The sequence below is a fragment of the Bos grunniens genome, chromosome 3 (assembly GCF_055505025.1).
Source record: "Bos grunniens cultivar Pamir isolate PY7600 chromosome 3, Bosgru_T2T1.0, whole genome shotgun sequence".
Classification (NCBI taxonomy): domain Eukaryota; kingdom Metazoa; phylum Chordata; class Mammalia; order Artiodactyla; family Bovidae; genus Bos; species Bos grunniens.
Genome location: NC_141167.1, coordinates 34,414 through 49,330, shown reverse-complemented (window position 1 = coordinate 49,330; position 14,917 = coordinate 34,414). Strand labels below are relative to the sequence as shown.

Sequence of the window (14,917 nt, the reverse complement as noted above, 5' to 3'; positions counted from 1 at the left end):
CAGAGCTATTTTCCTAAATGAGGTCTGTGGGCAGCAGCTGATGTGAAAGAGAAGAGTGTGCCCAGAGGCCCAGCACCGCCCCATTCTGTCCCCAGCAGCTCTAATTCTGGGTCTGGTTTCTTGTTTCATTTATTTTACCATGAGAGCTCTTTCCAGCCATCCTAGGACTTCCTTTAGAGTAGTTCTTTAAAGATCCCCCAACCACCATTGACCTTGTGTGCCGTGCTATACTTCCCTTCTGAAACTAAATTCAGTTCTTTTGAAAGATTGAGTCCGGGGACTTCCCTAGACATGCAGTGGTTAAGAATCCACCTGCCAATGCAGGGGACACAGCTTTGATCTCTGGTCTGGGGGATCCCACAAGCCACAGAGCAACGAAGCCTGTGCACCCCGACCACTGAAGCGTGCGCACCCTGGAGTGGGTGCTCCACAGCAAGGGAAGCCGCCACGGTGAGAAGCCAGGCGCCGCAGTAGAGGAGCCTCTGCAGGTCACACTGCAGACAGCGGGTGTGCGGCAGTGACGGCCCGGTGCAGCCCAAAGAAATCAATCAGTTAAATTTTTAAAAGACAGAGTCCAGCAAAAAAAAATAACATTTCATTTCTCTTTATTTTCATTCTTCTTCTGACATTCTGTACCTGATTCTGTTAGGTATTTAGAATGCTTACAAAACTCCAGGTCACAGAAAAGGAGGAATTTCCAGTGTTCAGCGTCTCAGGGAACAGGCACACATCACTTCTGCTGAATAGTCCAAGGAGATGTGAGGGGAGCAATGAACCAAAACCATCAGAAAACCCCAAGAGGAGAGCAGCGCATGGAACCTGGAGCAGCTGTCTGCGGGCTCACTCGGGGCAGCAGAGGGCCCGCAGGCTGGCCAGGCTTCCTGAGCCCCCAGACTGCTGGCGAAGGTTGCCATCTTTCAATGATTCAGACTCCCCATCAGGAAAACCAGGCCTGATCTCAGCATCTCTGACTCAGTAAATACCTTCAGGACCCACCCCGAGTCCACCCTCTCCTCCTCTCTCTCAGGCAGAATGAATCAACTGCATTCAGTGCGGGCTAGGTCGGTGATCATCCTGGGGTGCTAAGGCCAGGGCTGGCCACATAACTTACCACCCGGGGATTCTCGGGGTCATAAGAACTTACCTACTTCCTCATTCAGGGTGAGGAACAGCAGTGGCTGTCACAGGCAAGACGTCCCAATAAGGCAAAGGGACAGGAGGAGTCAAGGTGAAATGACAGGAGGTTGTCTGTGTGGGAAGCTGACCAGGGCAGCGTGGCCAGCCCTCTGTTCAGAGACAGGCAGGCGCCCTTGTCATCAGAAGCAAATGCAAATCAGCCAGGGTCTCAGGGCTGTGACTCATAGCAGGTAATGACATCATCTTCTTGGTCCCTGTACCAGATGCACACTTGTGAATCTGGGGTGGCCAAGGAGAGCCAAGCCAGGTTGAAGATTGGCCCATGGAGTCTGCAGACCTTGTCACCCACTGGGTGGAACACAGAGAGAAGGGCTGACTGGTCACCAACTCTCAGTGAGAGGGAGGCAGCAGGAAGCTTCGGCCTGAGTCTCATTCCTAGGACCTACCTACAAGGTTAAAGACTGACCTGACCATTACTAGATTCTTTTTAACAGAAGCCCAGGGTTCCTACTATACCCAGTTTCTAATGGGCCATGGTGAAGATGGAAGAAAATGTTAGCTTCATTCCTTCTTGGATTCATTTGTAAATTCATCCAATATTTACTGGACATTTTTATCACTAGTGATAAAGAACAAAATCTCTCTTTGAGAAGCTCATTCTCTGCTGGTAATACAGAAAGTTACCCCCATCACAGGGCAGTGGAGAGTCCACTCACTCCGCCCAGGAGTCTGGGGACCCTGACAGTCTCATAGAGGAGGGGAGGTTCAGGTGAGTCTTTAAAAGTGAGGCTTTTTTTACCTGGAGGTGGAGGCAGCTCATGTGAAGAACGGGAACGTTTGTGAAAATGAACCTCATCCCCCCCGACCCCCGCCTTCTCCTCTCAGGTGCTGGACCACACAGCACCCCGGGCTGTTCTTTGAAATCCCAACACCCCCTCAGTCACAGAGCATTTCCTTTCTCTCTGATTCCCCTGAAACACGCTTCTCTTCCAGCGACAGACAGCTCATTCCTCCATTGGCTTCAAGCCTTTACTTAAATGCTCCATCCTGGGGGAGAGACCCCACACCTCACATGGAGGGCATCAGCGCCATCCTTCTCTTCCACTCGTCCTGCTCTCTCTCTCTCTCTTATTTCTTGCATCTCTGACAGCCTCTAGGGATGGGGCTGTGGGTGAAGGGAGATGTGGGGAGAGGGTAGGGTGGTATCTTCTCTCCACAGGCTTTGCTGGAAAAGAAGCTGTTTTTCTTCAGACAAGGCATGAATATAAACTGCAGGTAAGTTGAAACTTAAATTGAAGATATTAATAAATTAAACATTAAGTGTGAAAGACAAAAAACATGAAACCTTTTGGAGCATACCTAACAGAATGCTATTATGATGTCTAGGGGATGAAGAACTTCTTTAAAAAGCCAAACAAATGGGTAAGTAAAAGATGGATAAATATGATCATGTTACAAGTAACAACTGCTGCTCATCAAAAGACATCATAAAATGAGGAAAGCAAAAGCCAGGGAGTAGGAAGTGACATGTGCAACAAGTGTAAAGATCTTTCACCAACAAATATTTTTTTAAAGTAGATGTCAAAAACACGTTAACAGGCTTTGCATGGAAGGTGAAACATGGAAGTCCAATGAACATTTAAAATGTGATCAATTTCATTTGTGATAAATTAAATACTAGTTAAAATTGCAACAAAACACCATCTCACAGCTCACAGTTGAGCAAACATTTGTGAGTGACTATGAAAGGCTGGCTCAGATGTGGAACAGAAGAAGCTGTCATTCCTTGTTAATCGGAATGGCAACTGTAGTAACACAGCACAGCTGCACAAGTGCACACCCTAGGCTTCATTAATTCCCATCCAGCTCATAAAGCAGATACATGTGAATGATATTCTTAACAGCAAAGAGCTGTAAACAGCGCCAACATTCAGCAACAATAGAATGGGTAGATTTGGTACATTTAAAGTATGGACTACTATATAGCAGTAAAAGTAATTCAATGGCATGCATACGAATGAATGAACCTCAGAAACCGATACCACACACAAAATAAGTATTATGTCACAAAAGGATAATCACTGTGATTCTACTTACATAAAGGGACAAAAGAGGAAAAGCCTGTGTACTGTTTAGGAACTCATATGCATGAGAAAATCTCAAATAAAAGGCAGAGAATGACATAGAATTGACATATATGGAAAAATTAGAATCTTTTTAAATGAGAGTGGGTGTTGAGAACATGAGAATTTGCTTTACTAATATTCTGCAAATTATGTATTTATATTACCTATAAGCTTTTCTTTATATAATCTATTTCTCAGTAAGATTTGTGCCACATATCAAAATAAATTCCAAGTGGCATTTAATATAAAATTTGATACCATAAACCTTAAGAATAAAGTACAAATATGTATGCAATCTTGAGATGAGGAAGACCTTGATAAACTCTGATGGACTGGGTTGTGTCCCCCCAGGGAGATGTGTTGAAGTGCTAACCTGAAGAGACTCAGAATGTGACTATATCTGCAGACAGAGTTTTTAAAGAGATAAATAAATTGAGGCCTTTAAGTTGTGCACTAATTCAGTATAACTCTTGTGCATGTAAGAAAAGGAAATTGAACACAGAAAGAAACCCCAGGAATGGGTGCATACAAAGGAAGGGTCAAGTAAGGACCTAGAGAAAGTCATTGTCTGCAAGTCAAGAAGCAAGTCCTTGGAGAAGCAACCCCAACCACACTATGATCTTGGATGTCCAGCCTCTGGAGCTGTAAGAAAACAAATGTCTGCCATTCAAGCTTCTGAGGATATGTGATTTTGTCATGGCAGCCCCAGCAAACTAATACATAAGCATTACATTGAAGGGCAAACTACATAGAAAAGTCTTCGTGGGTTTTACTACAACACTGCTAAACACTTACATGTCAAAAAGTAAAAGGAAGATTACAAACTCAAAACTATAATACACTTGACAAAAGTCTGACATTACCAACACATAGCCCCTATAAGTGTGTAATAAAACAATCTAGCAAAAACTTTGGCAAGATCCATAAACTGAAATGTTCATATAAAGAAATACAAATGCTTGTTAGAAGACAGAAAAAAAAAAGTCAACTTCTCTCAACAAATTAAGGCTGAGATATTATTTTTTCTTCTATTAAGAGACAAGTGCCTCATAAAATAATAGCATACACATTTAACAAAGATTGTAGCTATCATCCTCAGCAGATCTAAGTATTTAACATTCCTTCTTTTTTTTGGTCCTTTGACAGTACATACAGATCAAAGAGTGGTAAAAATGACTTATGTTTGACATGGAAATTTTAAGTCTCACTTCTGGGAATTTATACCAAGTAATTAGGTAAATATTTTGACTATTTATTTTGACTATTAGAATATGTACTCTAAAATGAGAAATAATCTTTACTCTCAGCATAAGGATTTGGTTAAACAAAGTATAGCAACTTTCACACCATGGAAATGTTTAAATTGGAAAGGAAATAAACCAAAATATGAAATGAAATCATCTCTGATAGGTTGATTTTCTGAATTGTATACAGGTAAATTTAAATGTCTTCTTTCCTAGTTATCAATATTTTTCAAAGTTTGCTACAATAAAATATAGATTGCTTTGATAATAATATGGTGGTGGTTTCATCACTAAGTTCTGTCTGACTCTTTGTGAACCCATGGACTGTAGCCCACTGGGCTCCTCTGTCCATGGATTTCCCAGGCAAGAATACTGAAGTGGGTTGCCAGTTCCTTCTCCAGGGCATCTTCCTGACTCAGGGCTGGAACCCATATCTCCTGCACTGCAGGCAGATTTATTACAGCTGAGCTTCCAGGGAAGCCCAAGAAATCTATAAAGTCAGAAACATGAAAGCAATTGCTGAGGCGATTTGAGTAGAATGGGAAGTGGACCTCCTGTGGGTCTGAGACCCAAGGACAGGACGCAACTGCATTTGAATCGTGGTCACTCTCACTTGTTCTAATCTTGGCTGGGTTTCTAAAAGTATCAAAGTCTGAGTTTTGTCAGAGGCCTCAGAGCCTTGTTTCCTGAACTCAAAGGGCTCAGAGTGGGCACAGAGAAAGGCTGCTTCTCACCAACTCCTCCAACCTTGTACAGTGAAAAGTAGATTTTTAAAGTTGAGAGTAATAAGGTTTTTTTGAACCAAGGGGGATGCAGAAGTAGAAACAGGCCAGATGGATGGAAAGAATCCAAAGCAGTACCAGAACCCAGAGGATGCTAAGCATGATCCCCCTGTGCTCAGTATCACGAGTCATTCCCTGGGATCTGGGGGGATCACTAGCTACCCTCACAGATGTGAAGAACTGACTCATTGGAAAAGACCCTGATGCTGGGAAAGACTGAAAGCAGGAGAAGGGGGCGACAGAGGATGAGATGGCTGGATGGCATCACCGACTCGATGGACATGAGTTTGAGTAAGCTCCGGGAGTTGGTGATGGACAGGGAGGCCTGGTGTCCATGGGGTCACAGAGAGTTGGACATGACTGTGTGACTGAACTGAACTGAGCTAGCCTCATATAAGTACCAGTACATGTCTTATCTCATGTAATTTTCCACACGGCTCTATGATGCAATAGGATTGTCATTTCTACCCTAGAAGTAAAGAAACAGGTGATTAAAGACACTAGGTGTCCTGTCCAAAGTCACACAAGTAGACAGGGGTAGCGATAGGATGTGGATGTTTGTGTGACTCACAGCCAACTCGTGTTCCCCCGACTCACACAAGCACAGTTTACTTCAGGCTTGTGCACTGAGAATGCCTGGCTTCTTACCTCAGCATTTGATAACATATTGCTGTCACTTTCAGCTAGGTGTCAGAAGAGAAAGATGCAAAGCTAAGTTTCCATCGGCACGTTGTGATATAAGGTCATTTTTTCCCCTGGTTACTCTTTCCTTCCAGTGGGACCCCCCCGGTTCTGGATGCTCATCTTTGAGGGACGGCGCTCACCTGGTGGTCAAGATGCAGGTGCAAGGCCACAGGACCCCCTTGTGCATCACCCTCTCTCAGCTCAGCTGTCTCCACAGCATCTCCAGATCTAAGTAAGATAACGAGCACACACCCTCCCAGCTGTTTCCCCGAGGCTCCTCTGCCCGAAGTCCCTTCCTGCCCCCAGGGAGGGCCTTTCATATCTACCCACATTTTCCCTTCCCTCTTTCTCAGCAGAGAGGCTTCTGAACTGCTTTTCTGAAGATACATATTATCAGATTACCTTTCCTCATTCTAACTCCCTGATCTCAAAAACGTCAGAACGATCTCTGTTCGTTTCCAAGACAAACCATTCAATATCAGAGTAATCCAAGTCTATGCCTCAACCAGTAACCTTGAAGAAGTTGAAGGTGAATGGTTCTATGATGACCTACAAGACCTTTTAGATCTAACACCCAAAAAAGATGTCCTTTTCATTATAGGGGACTGGGATGCAAAAGTAGGAAGTCAAGAAACACCTGGAGTAACAGGCAAATTTGGCTTTGGAATATGGAATGAAGCAGGGCAAAGACTAATAGAGTTTTGTCAGGAAAATGCACTGGTCATAACAAACACCCTCTTCCAATAACACAAGAGAAGACTCTATACATGGACATCACCAGATGGGCAACACCAAAATCAGATTGATTATATTCTTTGCAGCCAAAGATGGAGAAGCTCTATACAGTCAGCAAAAACAAGACCAGGAGCTGACTGTGGCTCAAATCATGAACTCATTATTGCCAAATTCAGACTTAAATTGAAGAAAGGAGGGGAAATCACTAAACCATTCAGGTATGACCTCAATCAAATCCCTTATGATTATACAGTGGAAGTGAGAAATAGATTTAAGGGCCTAGATCTGATAGATAGAGTGCCTGATGAACTATGGATGGAGGTTTGTGACATTCTACAGGAGACAGGGATCAAGACCATCCCCATGGAAAAGAAATGTTAAAAAGCAAAATGGCTGTCTGGGGAGGCCTTACAAATAGCTGTGAATAGAAGAGAAGCAAAAAGCAAAGGAGAAAAGGAAAGATATAAGCATCTGAATGCAGAGTTCCAAAGAATAGCAAGAAGAGATAAGAAAGCCTTCCTCAGAGATCGATGCAAAGACATAGAGGAAAACAACAGAATGGGAAAGACTAGAGATCTCTTCAAGAAAATTAGAGATACCAAGGGAACATTTCATACAAAGATGGGCTCAATAAAGGATAGAAATGGTATGGACCTAACAGAAGCAGAATATATTAAGAAGCGGTGGCAAGAATATACAGAAGAACTGTACAAAAAAGATCTTCACGACCCAGATAATCATGATGGTGTTATCACTGACCTAGAGCCGGACATCCTGGAATGTGAAATCAAGTGGGCCTTAGAAAGCATCACTACAAACAAAGCTAGTGGAGGTGATGGAATTCCAGTTGAGCTATTTCAAATCCTGAAAGATGATGCGGTGAAAGTGCTGCACTCAATATGCCAGTAAATTTGGAAAACTCAGCAGTGGCCACAGGACTGGAAAAGGTCAGTTTTCATTCCGATCCCAAAGAAAGGCAATGCCAAAGAATGCTCAAACTACCGCACACTTGCACTCATCTCACACGCTAGTAAAGTCATGCTCAAAATTCTCCAAGCCAGGCTTCAGCAATATGTGCACCGTGAACTTCCTGATGTTCAAGCTGGTTTTAGAAAAGGCAGAGGAACCAGAGATCAAATTGCCAGCATCCGCTGGATCATGGAAAAAGCAAGAGAGTCCAGAAAAACATCTATTTCTGCTTTATTGACTATGCCAAAGCCTTTGACTGTGTGTATCACAATAAACTGTGGAAAATTCTGAAAGAGATGGGAATAGCAGACCACCTGATCTGCCTCTTGAGAAATTTGTATGCAGGTCAGGAAGCAACAGTTAGAACTGGACATGGAACAACAGACTGGTTCCAAATAGGAAAAGGAGTATGTCAAGGCTGTATATTGTCACCCTGTTTATTTAACTTCTATGCAGAGTACATCATGAGAAACGCTGGGCTGGAAGAAACACAAGCTGGAATCAAGATTGCCAGGAGAAATATCAATAACCACAGATATGCAGATTACACCACTCTTATGGCAGAAAGTGAAGAGGAACTAAAGAGCCTCTTGATGAAGGTGAAAGAGGAGAATGAAAAAGTTGGCTTAAAACTCAACATTCAGAAAATGAAGATCATGGCATCCAGTCCCATCACTTCATAGGAAATAGATGGGGAAACAGTGGAAACAGTGTCAGACTTTATTTTTCTGGGCTCCAAAATCACTGCAGATGGTGACTGCAGCCATGAAATTAAAAGACGCTTACTCCTTGGAAGGAAAGTTATGGCCAACCTAGATAGCATATTCAAAAGCAGAGACATTACTTTGCCAACAAAAGTCCGTCTAGTCAAAGCTATGGTTTTTCCTGTGGTCATGTATGGATGTGAGAGTTGGACTGTGAAGAAGGCTGAGCACTGAAGAATTGATGCTTTTGAACTGTGGGGTTGGAGAAGACTCTTGAGAGTCCCTTGGACTGCAAGGAGATCCAACCAGTCCATTCTGAAGGAGATCAGCCCTGGGATTTCTTTGGAAGGAATGATGCTAAAGCTGAAACTCCAGTCCTTTGGCCACCTCATGCGAAGAGTTGACTCATTGGAAAAGACTCTGGTGCTGGGAGGGATTGGGGGCAGGAGGAGAAGGGGACGACAGAGGAGGAGATGGCTGGATGGCATCACTGACTCCATGGACGTGAGTCTCAGTGAACTCCGGGAGTTGGTGATGGACAGGGAGGCCTGGCGTGCCACGCTTCATGGGGTCGCCAAGAGTCGGACACGACTGAGCGACTGATCTGATCTGATCTGATCTCATTTCTGAAGACAGGTGATGTGAATGTGGTTTCTTTTTTACTCTTTTACGTTTAAATACTTTTGTATTACCTATGCACTTTCTGTATGTATCCCCCCCCCCCAAAAAATACCACACATCCACATAAATTCCAAGGGGAATATAAATAGAAAACATGATGCCATGAACTTCAAGATGAAAACTAAAAATATTTCTATGGTCAAGGAAGATATTTATAAACTGTTATGAACTGAATTTTGTCCCCCAAGTTCACATATTTAAGCCCTAACCCCTAGTATGTCAAAGTGTGACTAAACATATATCTGTGGCCTATAAACAGTTAAACAGTAAAATGAGGCTGTTAAAGTGGACTCTAATCCAATCAGGCTGTGCCCCTTCCCTATGAAAGAGGAAACTTGGAGCCACAAGGAACACAGGCTGCATGTGCACAGGGCAGATGACGTGAGCACACACTGAGGAGGCTGCCTGTGCCAGGCAGGGAGGGGCCTCAGGAGAAACCACAGCTCATCATGCCGTGGCCTTGGGCTTTCAGCCTCCAAAACTGTGAGGAAATCCATTTGTGCTGCTTACAATTCCTTCCCTGCTCGCCTCCAACCTGTGGTCTTTTGTTAAGGCAACTACAAGAAAATAATATTATCCTAAATGCCAAACTACACAGAAAAAGCTTAAAGAGTTTTACTACACAGTACTGTTAAACTCTTATTTGTCCAAAAATAAGAGGAGAACCACAAACTCAGAATGTTACTGCTTCCCCCCACCCCAGAATGTAACTTCTAATAGCTGATAGAGGTCTAGTATTCCCAAGAAATAATTCCTATAAATATATAGCAGTGTAAACACTTTAGCAGAAAAATTGGCAAGAAACGTAAGTAGGAAAGTTGAAATGAAAAATATACATTGTTGCCAGAAAATAGAAAAAGAAACCAAATTAAGAGTGAAATAATATTTTCTTCCCCACAAAGAGGTAAGAATCTTCCAATATCTTACCCACTAACAAAGACTGTCGCTTTCATTCATGAAGATCTGTGTACTCTACAATTTGTCTTGTTTGCTTCTTTGGTGGCACATACAAATCAAAACCCTTTAAAATGTTTCCTATTTGGCCTAGGGATTTCATTTCTCATTTCTGGGGATTTATACCAAGTAGATAATAAGCTATAAAGTTTTACCTGTTTGATGAGAAATAAATAATGCTAAAATGAGAAATACTCTTAAATGCTCAGCAATAACAATTTGATGAAACAAAGCTAGTACCTTTTAATACTCTCATGCTCTACCAACTGAGCTAGCTGGGCAATAGTAATTTTTATATCAGGAAAATATTTAAAATTGAAAGAAAGTAAGCAAAGAGAGATCTTTGGGTAGATTTGGGGGATTGTGGGTTACAGGTGAATTAAAATTCCTTCTTTCACTATTATAAATATTTTCAAATCTGGCTACAATAAATAAATAGACAGTATTTTGGTAATTAGAGAGATCTACAGGAGCTACTTTAAAAAAAAAAAAAGTGCAACCACTGAGCTCCGAAAAGTACAGGAAGAGAACTTCTTGTGGGTATGAGTGCCCAGGAATCAGACTTGTCTGAGTTTAAGTTTTGGCTTCTCACTCACTAACTCATTCACCGTGTGATTCTGAGGCACCAGAAATAGGGTCTCAAGTTGAGCAGCTGGAGTTTGTCCCCTATGGACACATACTCCAAGATGAAGGCAATAGCAGGAGAAAGGAGAAGTTGGGCACTGCCCAGACAAAGAGACCATGTATTTCTCATTCTCCAGGTCAAGGAGGCTTTCCTGAATACACATCCAGAGAAAGGCTGCTCGGAAGTCAAAATGAGAAGGCACCACCCCATAGTAGGTGACGTCAACCTACCCATAGTCCTCTTCACTAGAGCCCGGCTTGGCTATGAGATGCACGTGTGCGTCGGGGAAAACCGTGAGATACACCCAACACAGACTCAGAGCTCAGCAAAGCAAGGTGACTGGTCAGAGGGAAGCTGGAAGAAACACCCCACGTAAGGGATTCAAACTAAGAGGGTGCAGCTCTCTCGCTGAGCCACCCTGTGTGTGTCCAAGCGTACCCTTCTTCCTTCTATAAACAAATCGTTGACTGTTTTCAATATTTTCCATCTATTTTGTCAGATTTTATTACAACGTCGACTGGAGAGGACCTTTTCACTGGCCACTGGACAGGATCAGTGCTCTCACTGCTGTGGCCTGACTTCAATCTCTGGTTGAGGAACTGAAATCCTGCTTCAAATTTCTGCAGGTAGAGACCATATGAGATCAATCCTGGCCAAGTTACTAAAAGCACCATGTCTCAGTTCTGTGTTTTGGAAAATAAGAATAGTTGTGCTACGTCAGAGGCTTTTTATAAAGATTAAATAAGATCTTGAATTTAAGGGCTCAGTGGGCACAGAGGAAGGCTATGTCCCACCCACCCCTCCAACCACACACAAGGGAAGGTGGAGTTTCAGTTGGAAATAATTACATTCAATGTGGATGGTTGAAGATGGAAAAGTAGAAACAGCCCGTGGGAAATGAAAAGGGCCCAATGCATGACCGAAGTCTGACAGTAAGAGTGATCACCCTGGGGACCACGTGGACAAGTAACACAAAGTATTTCAAATCGTTCATTGGGATTATTGGGATTGGTATGTGGCCTTGCATGTGCGGGCTCACTCAGTCACATGCGATTCTTTGCGACCCTATGGACTGTAGCCTGCCAAGCTCCTCTGTCTGTGGGATTTTCCAGGCAAGAATACTGGAATGAGTTGCCATTTCCTCCTCCAGGAGATCTTCTCAACCCAGGGATTGAACCCACGTATCCTGCATATTGGCAGGCAGGTTCTTTACCACTGAGCCACCTGGGAAGTGCTTGTGTGACCTCAGTTCAGTTCAGTTGCTCAGTCGTGTCTGACTCTTTGCAACCCCATGGACTGCAGCACGCCAGGCCTCCCTGTCCATCACCAACTCCCGAAGCTTACTCAAACTCATGTCCAGCAAGTTGATGATGCCATCCAACCATCTCATCATCTGTTGTCCCCTTCTTCTGCCTTCAATCTTTCCCAGCATCAAGGTCTTTTCCAGTGAGTCAGTTCTTTGCATCAGGTGGCCAAAGTATTGGAGTTTCAGCTTCACCATCAGTCCTTCCAATGAATATTCAGGGTGGATTTCCTTTAGGATTGACTGGTTGGATATCTTTGCAGTCCAAGCGGACTCTCAAGAGTCTTCTCCAACACCACATTTCAAAAGCATCCATTCTTTGGTGCTCAACTTTCTTTATAGTGTGACCTCAGATATGAACTAATACACTCATTATCTCATGTAATTCTCCGTACAGCTATATAATATAATAACATTTTCATCTCTGCTTTAGAAGTAGGGAAAGTGAGGTTAGAGGTGGCTAGTCAGTCTCTCCAACCTCACATGGACAAGGAGTGGGTAGAGCTAGGATGCCAATGTTTGTGTAATTCAGGACCAGTTTGTATATTTCCTATCAGCATCTTCATGTCTAAATGGATGAGCCACAGCAGGATGGGGGGACATTTAAAAATCAAGTAGGGCAACTACGGTCCAACTAGGCATTCACAATGGAGCCAGGCGGCCACTATGAATGTGGTTGCAGACACATCCTGGGATTGCGGAGTGCTTCAGTGAACTGACCCGTGTTGTTAGTGAAGGCTAGTTTATGTGTCCAGTGCAGAGTGAGACCAAACAAATGGAAACATCTGAGTTTGGAGCAGAGAAAAGTTTGTTCTGGGCCTTGTGAGAAGAATGCAGGGATCACGCCCCTACAAAAGCCCCAAACTCCCCCAAAGCTCTCAGCACAACTTTTCCAAAAGCAAGCTGTGAGGTTGGTTGTTGCAAACTTCTTGGTGCAGGAATTCTCTGTCCCTGAATGTCAGGTCACCATGTTCCTGGAAACATCCCGCAAAAAAATGTAACTTTCTAGTCTGAAAATTTTATGTCCATGAATGGAAAAGTGTTATACTCTCAAAGATCAGAGCCTTGGGAATGGGCTGACCTGTATATTTCAGGCTATAGACAACATTCTTAACTCAAAGTGAAACCATAGAGTATAGAGGTTAGCGTAAAAGAAACAGACCTAATAGATTTGTTCTTCCCTATTACAGCATCAAACTCAAGGACACTATCAGTCACTCTCAAAACAGTGTCTACTGCCAGCTGCCACCAGCAACCTTACAGTCTCAAAGTCCTCCCTTGTAACCATGCAGCCATTCAAGACTGGGGCCATATTTTTAAAAATTTCAACCCAGCTCTACCTTCCCAAGGTAGAGGGAGTTTAAGTCGGAGCCTCAGTGCATGATGGGAACTTGTTGTCTGCAAAGCTAATTTTATTGTAATGAGCACATAATGAGCAAAAGTTACAGTGAGACACCAGAGATTTCCACTTTTCCCAGCTTTGTTTTTGCTTCCAGGACATCTATAACCCCAAAATGTGTGGTTTCCTGTCATTCCAGAGGCTCCTGATTTTCTTTGCCCAAAGCCCCCTTGTTTACAGGATGTGTGCTGGCCCACCTCTGGCCCTGGCCCTCTGTCTCTGCTCATGTCTGCTGTCTGCCTGGGCTCTGGGCCAATCGGGGCAGGAGCACTTGCACTTTGTGTTTTGCCAGGTTCCAGGCTACAGCCACAGAGCAGAATGAGGGAATGCCTTGGCCCTATTGTCTGTCTTTCTGCACTCAGGGCCCACATGGGGCAACAAGGTGGCAGCCAAGTACACATGTTTCATTTCTGAGCCATCATCTCTGGTGTGAAAGAGTCCAGATTTCCCATCCTTGGCAAAAATTATTCTTTAGAAAGGTTTGCAGGAGGCATTCTGTTCTCTGCCAAAGTAAGGTGTCAAGTGAACTAAAATCGCCAGAGTCATCCACAGGCATTGGCTGTGAGCAGCCAGGGCAGTTCCCAGCCCAGCTCCTTTTGGGTTCAGGGAGCACAGAAAAGCTGCTGGACTCCCCTGGGCCATCCCCAGGCAGGGAAGCTGCAGTCCTATTTGTGGGCTCTGAGCACAGAGCCTGAGGATGAAAAGGCAGCTCTCTGCCCCTCCCAGGGTGGGCAGTGGGGACCTGATGGATGATGGATGGGCCCAGGCAGGAACTGCTGCTCAGACTGAACTGGCACCCTGCATGCCAGGGACAGGATGGCCTCCATTCACTCCTGGGGCCAGGGATGCCAAAACGAGGGGGATGCCAACACGAGGGGGCTGCATGTGAGCAGGGGGCAGGCGTCCTGGGGAAGAACTTGATTCATTCACACCCTGGCGGAGCTTGGTAACTTGGTTTTTGTTGTGCTTTGTGTTCATATTTTCTGTAACATCTCAGTCTCTCTTCCCATGAACACCTAGGACTGGTCTCCTTGCAGTCCAAGGGACTCACAAGAGTCTTCTCCAGCACCATTTTTCAAAAACATCAATTCTTCCGCACTCAGCCTTCTTCACAGTCCAATACTCATATCCATACATGACCACTGGAAAAACCATAGCCTTGACTAGACAGGTGTTTGTTGGCAAAGTAATACCTCTGTTTTTTAATATGCTATCTAGGTTGGTCATAAAATAGAGGAAAACAGAATGGGAAAGACTAGAGATCTCTTCAAGAAAATTACATACCAAGGGATCATTTCATGCAAAGATGGGCTTGATAAAGGACAGAAATGGTATGGACCTAACAGAAGCAGAAGATATTAAGAGGTGGCAAGAATACACAGACCTGTACAAAAAAGACCTTCATGCCCCAGATAATCATGATGGTAAGATCACTGACCTAGGGCCAGACATCCTGGAATGTGAAGTCAAGTGGGCCTTAGAAAGCATCACTACGAACAAAGCTAGTGGAGGTGATGGAATGCCAGTGGAGCTCTTTCAAATCCTAAAACATGATGCTGTGAAAGTGTTGCACT

The 14,917-nt window shown here is 43.8% G+C and overlaps 1 long non-coding RNA gene across 1 annotated transcript; it reads left to right on the top strand.

The window, feature by feature from the left end:
* The first annotated feature begins 6,065 nt into the window (after positions 1–6,065).
* Positions 6,066–11,116, top strand: LOC147374743 (uncharacterized). Its single transcript, XR_015154227.1, has 2 exons — positions 6,066–6,205; positions 10,778–11,116. It is a non-coding gene; the product is annotated as an uncharacterized LOC147374743 (long non-coding RNA).
* The last annotated feature ends 3,801 nt before the right edge of the window (positions 11,117–14,917 follow it).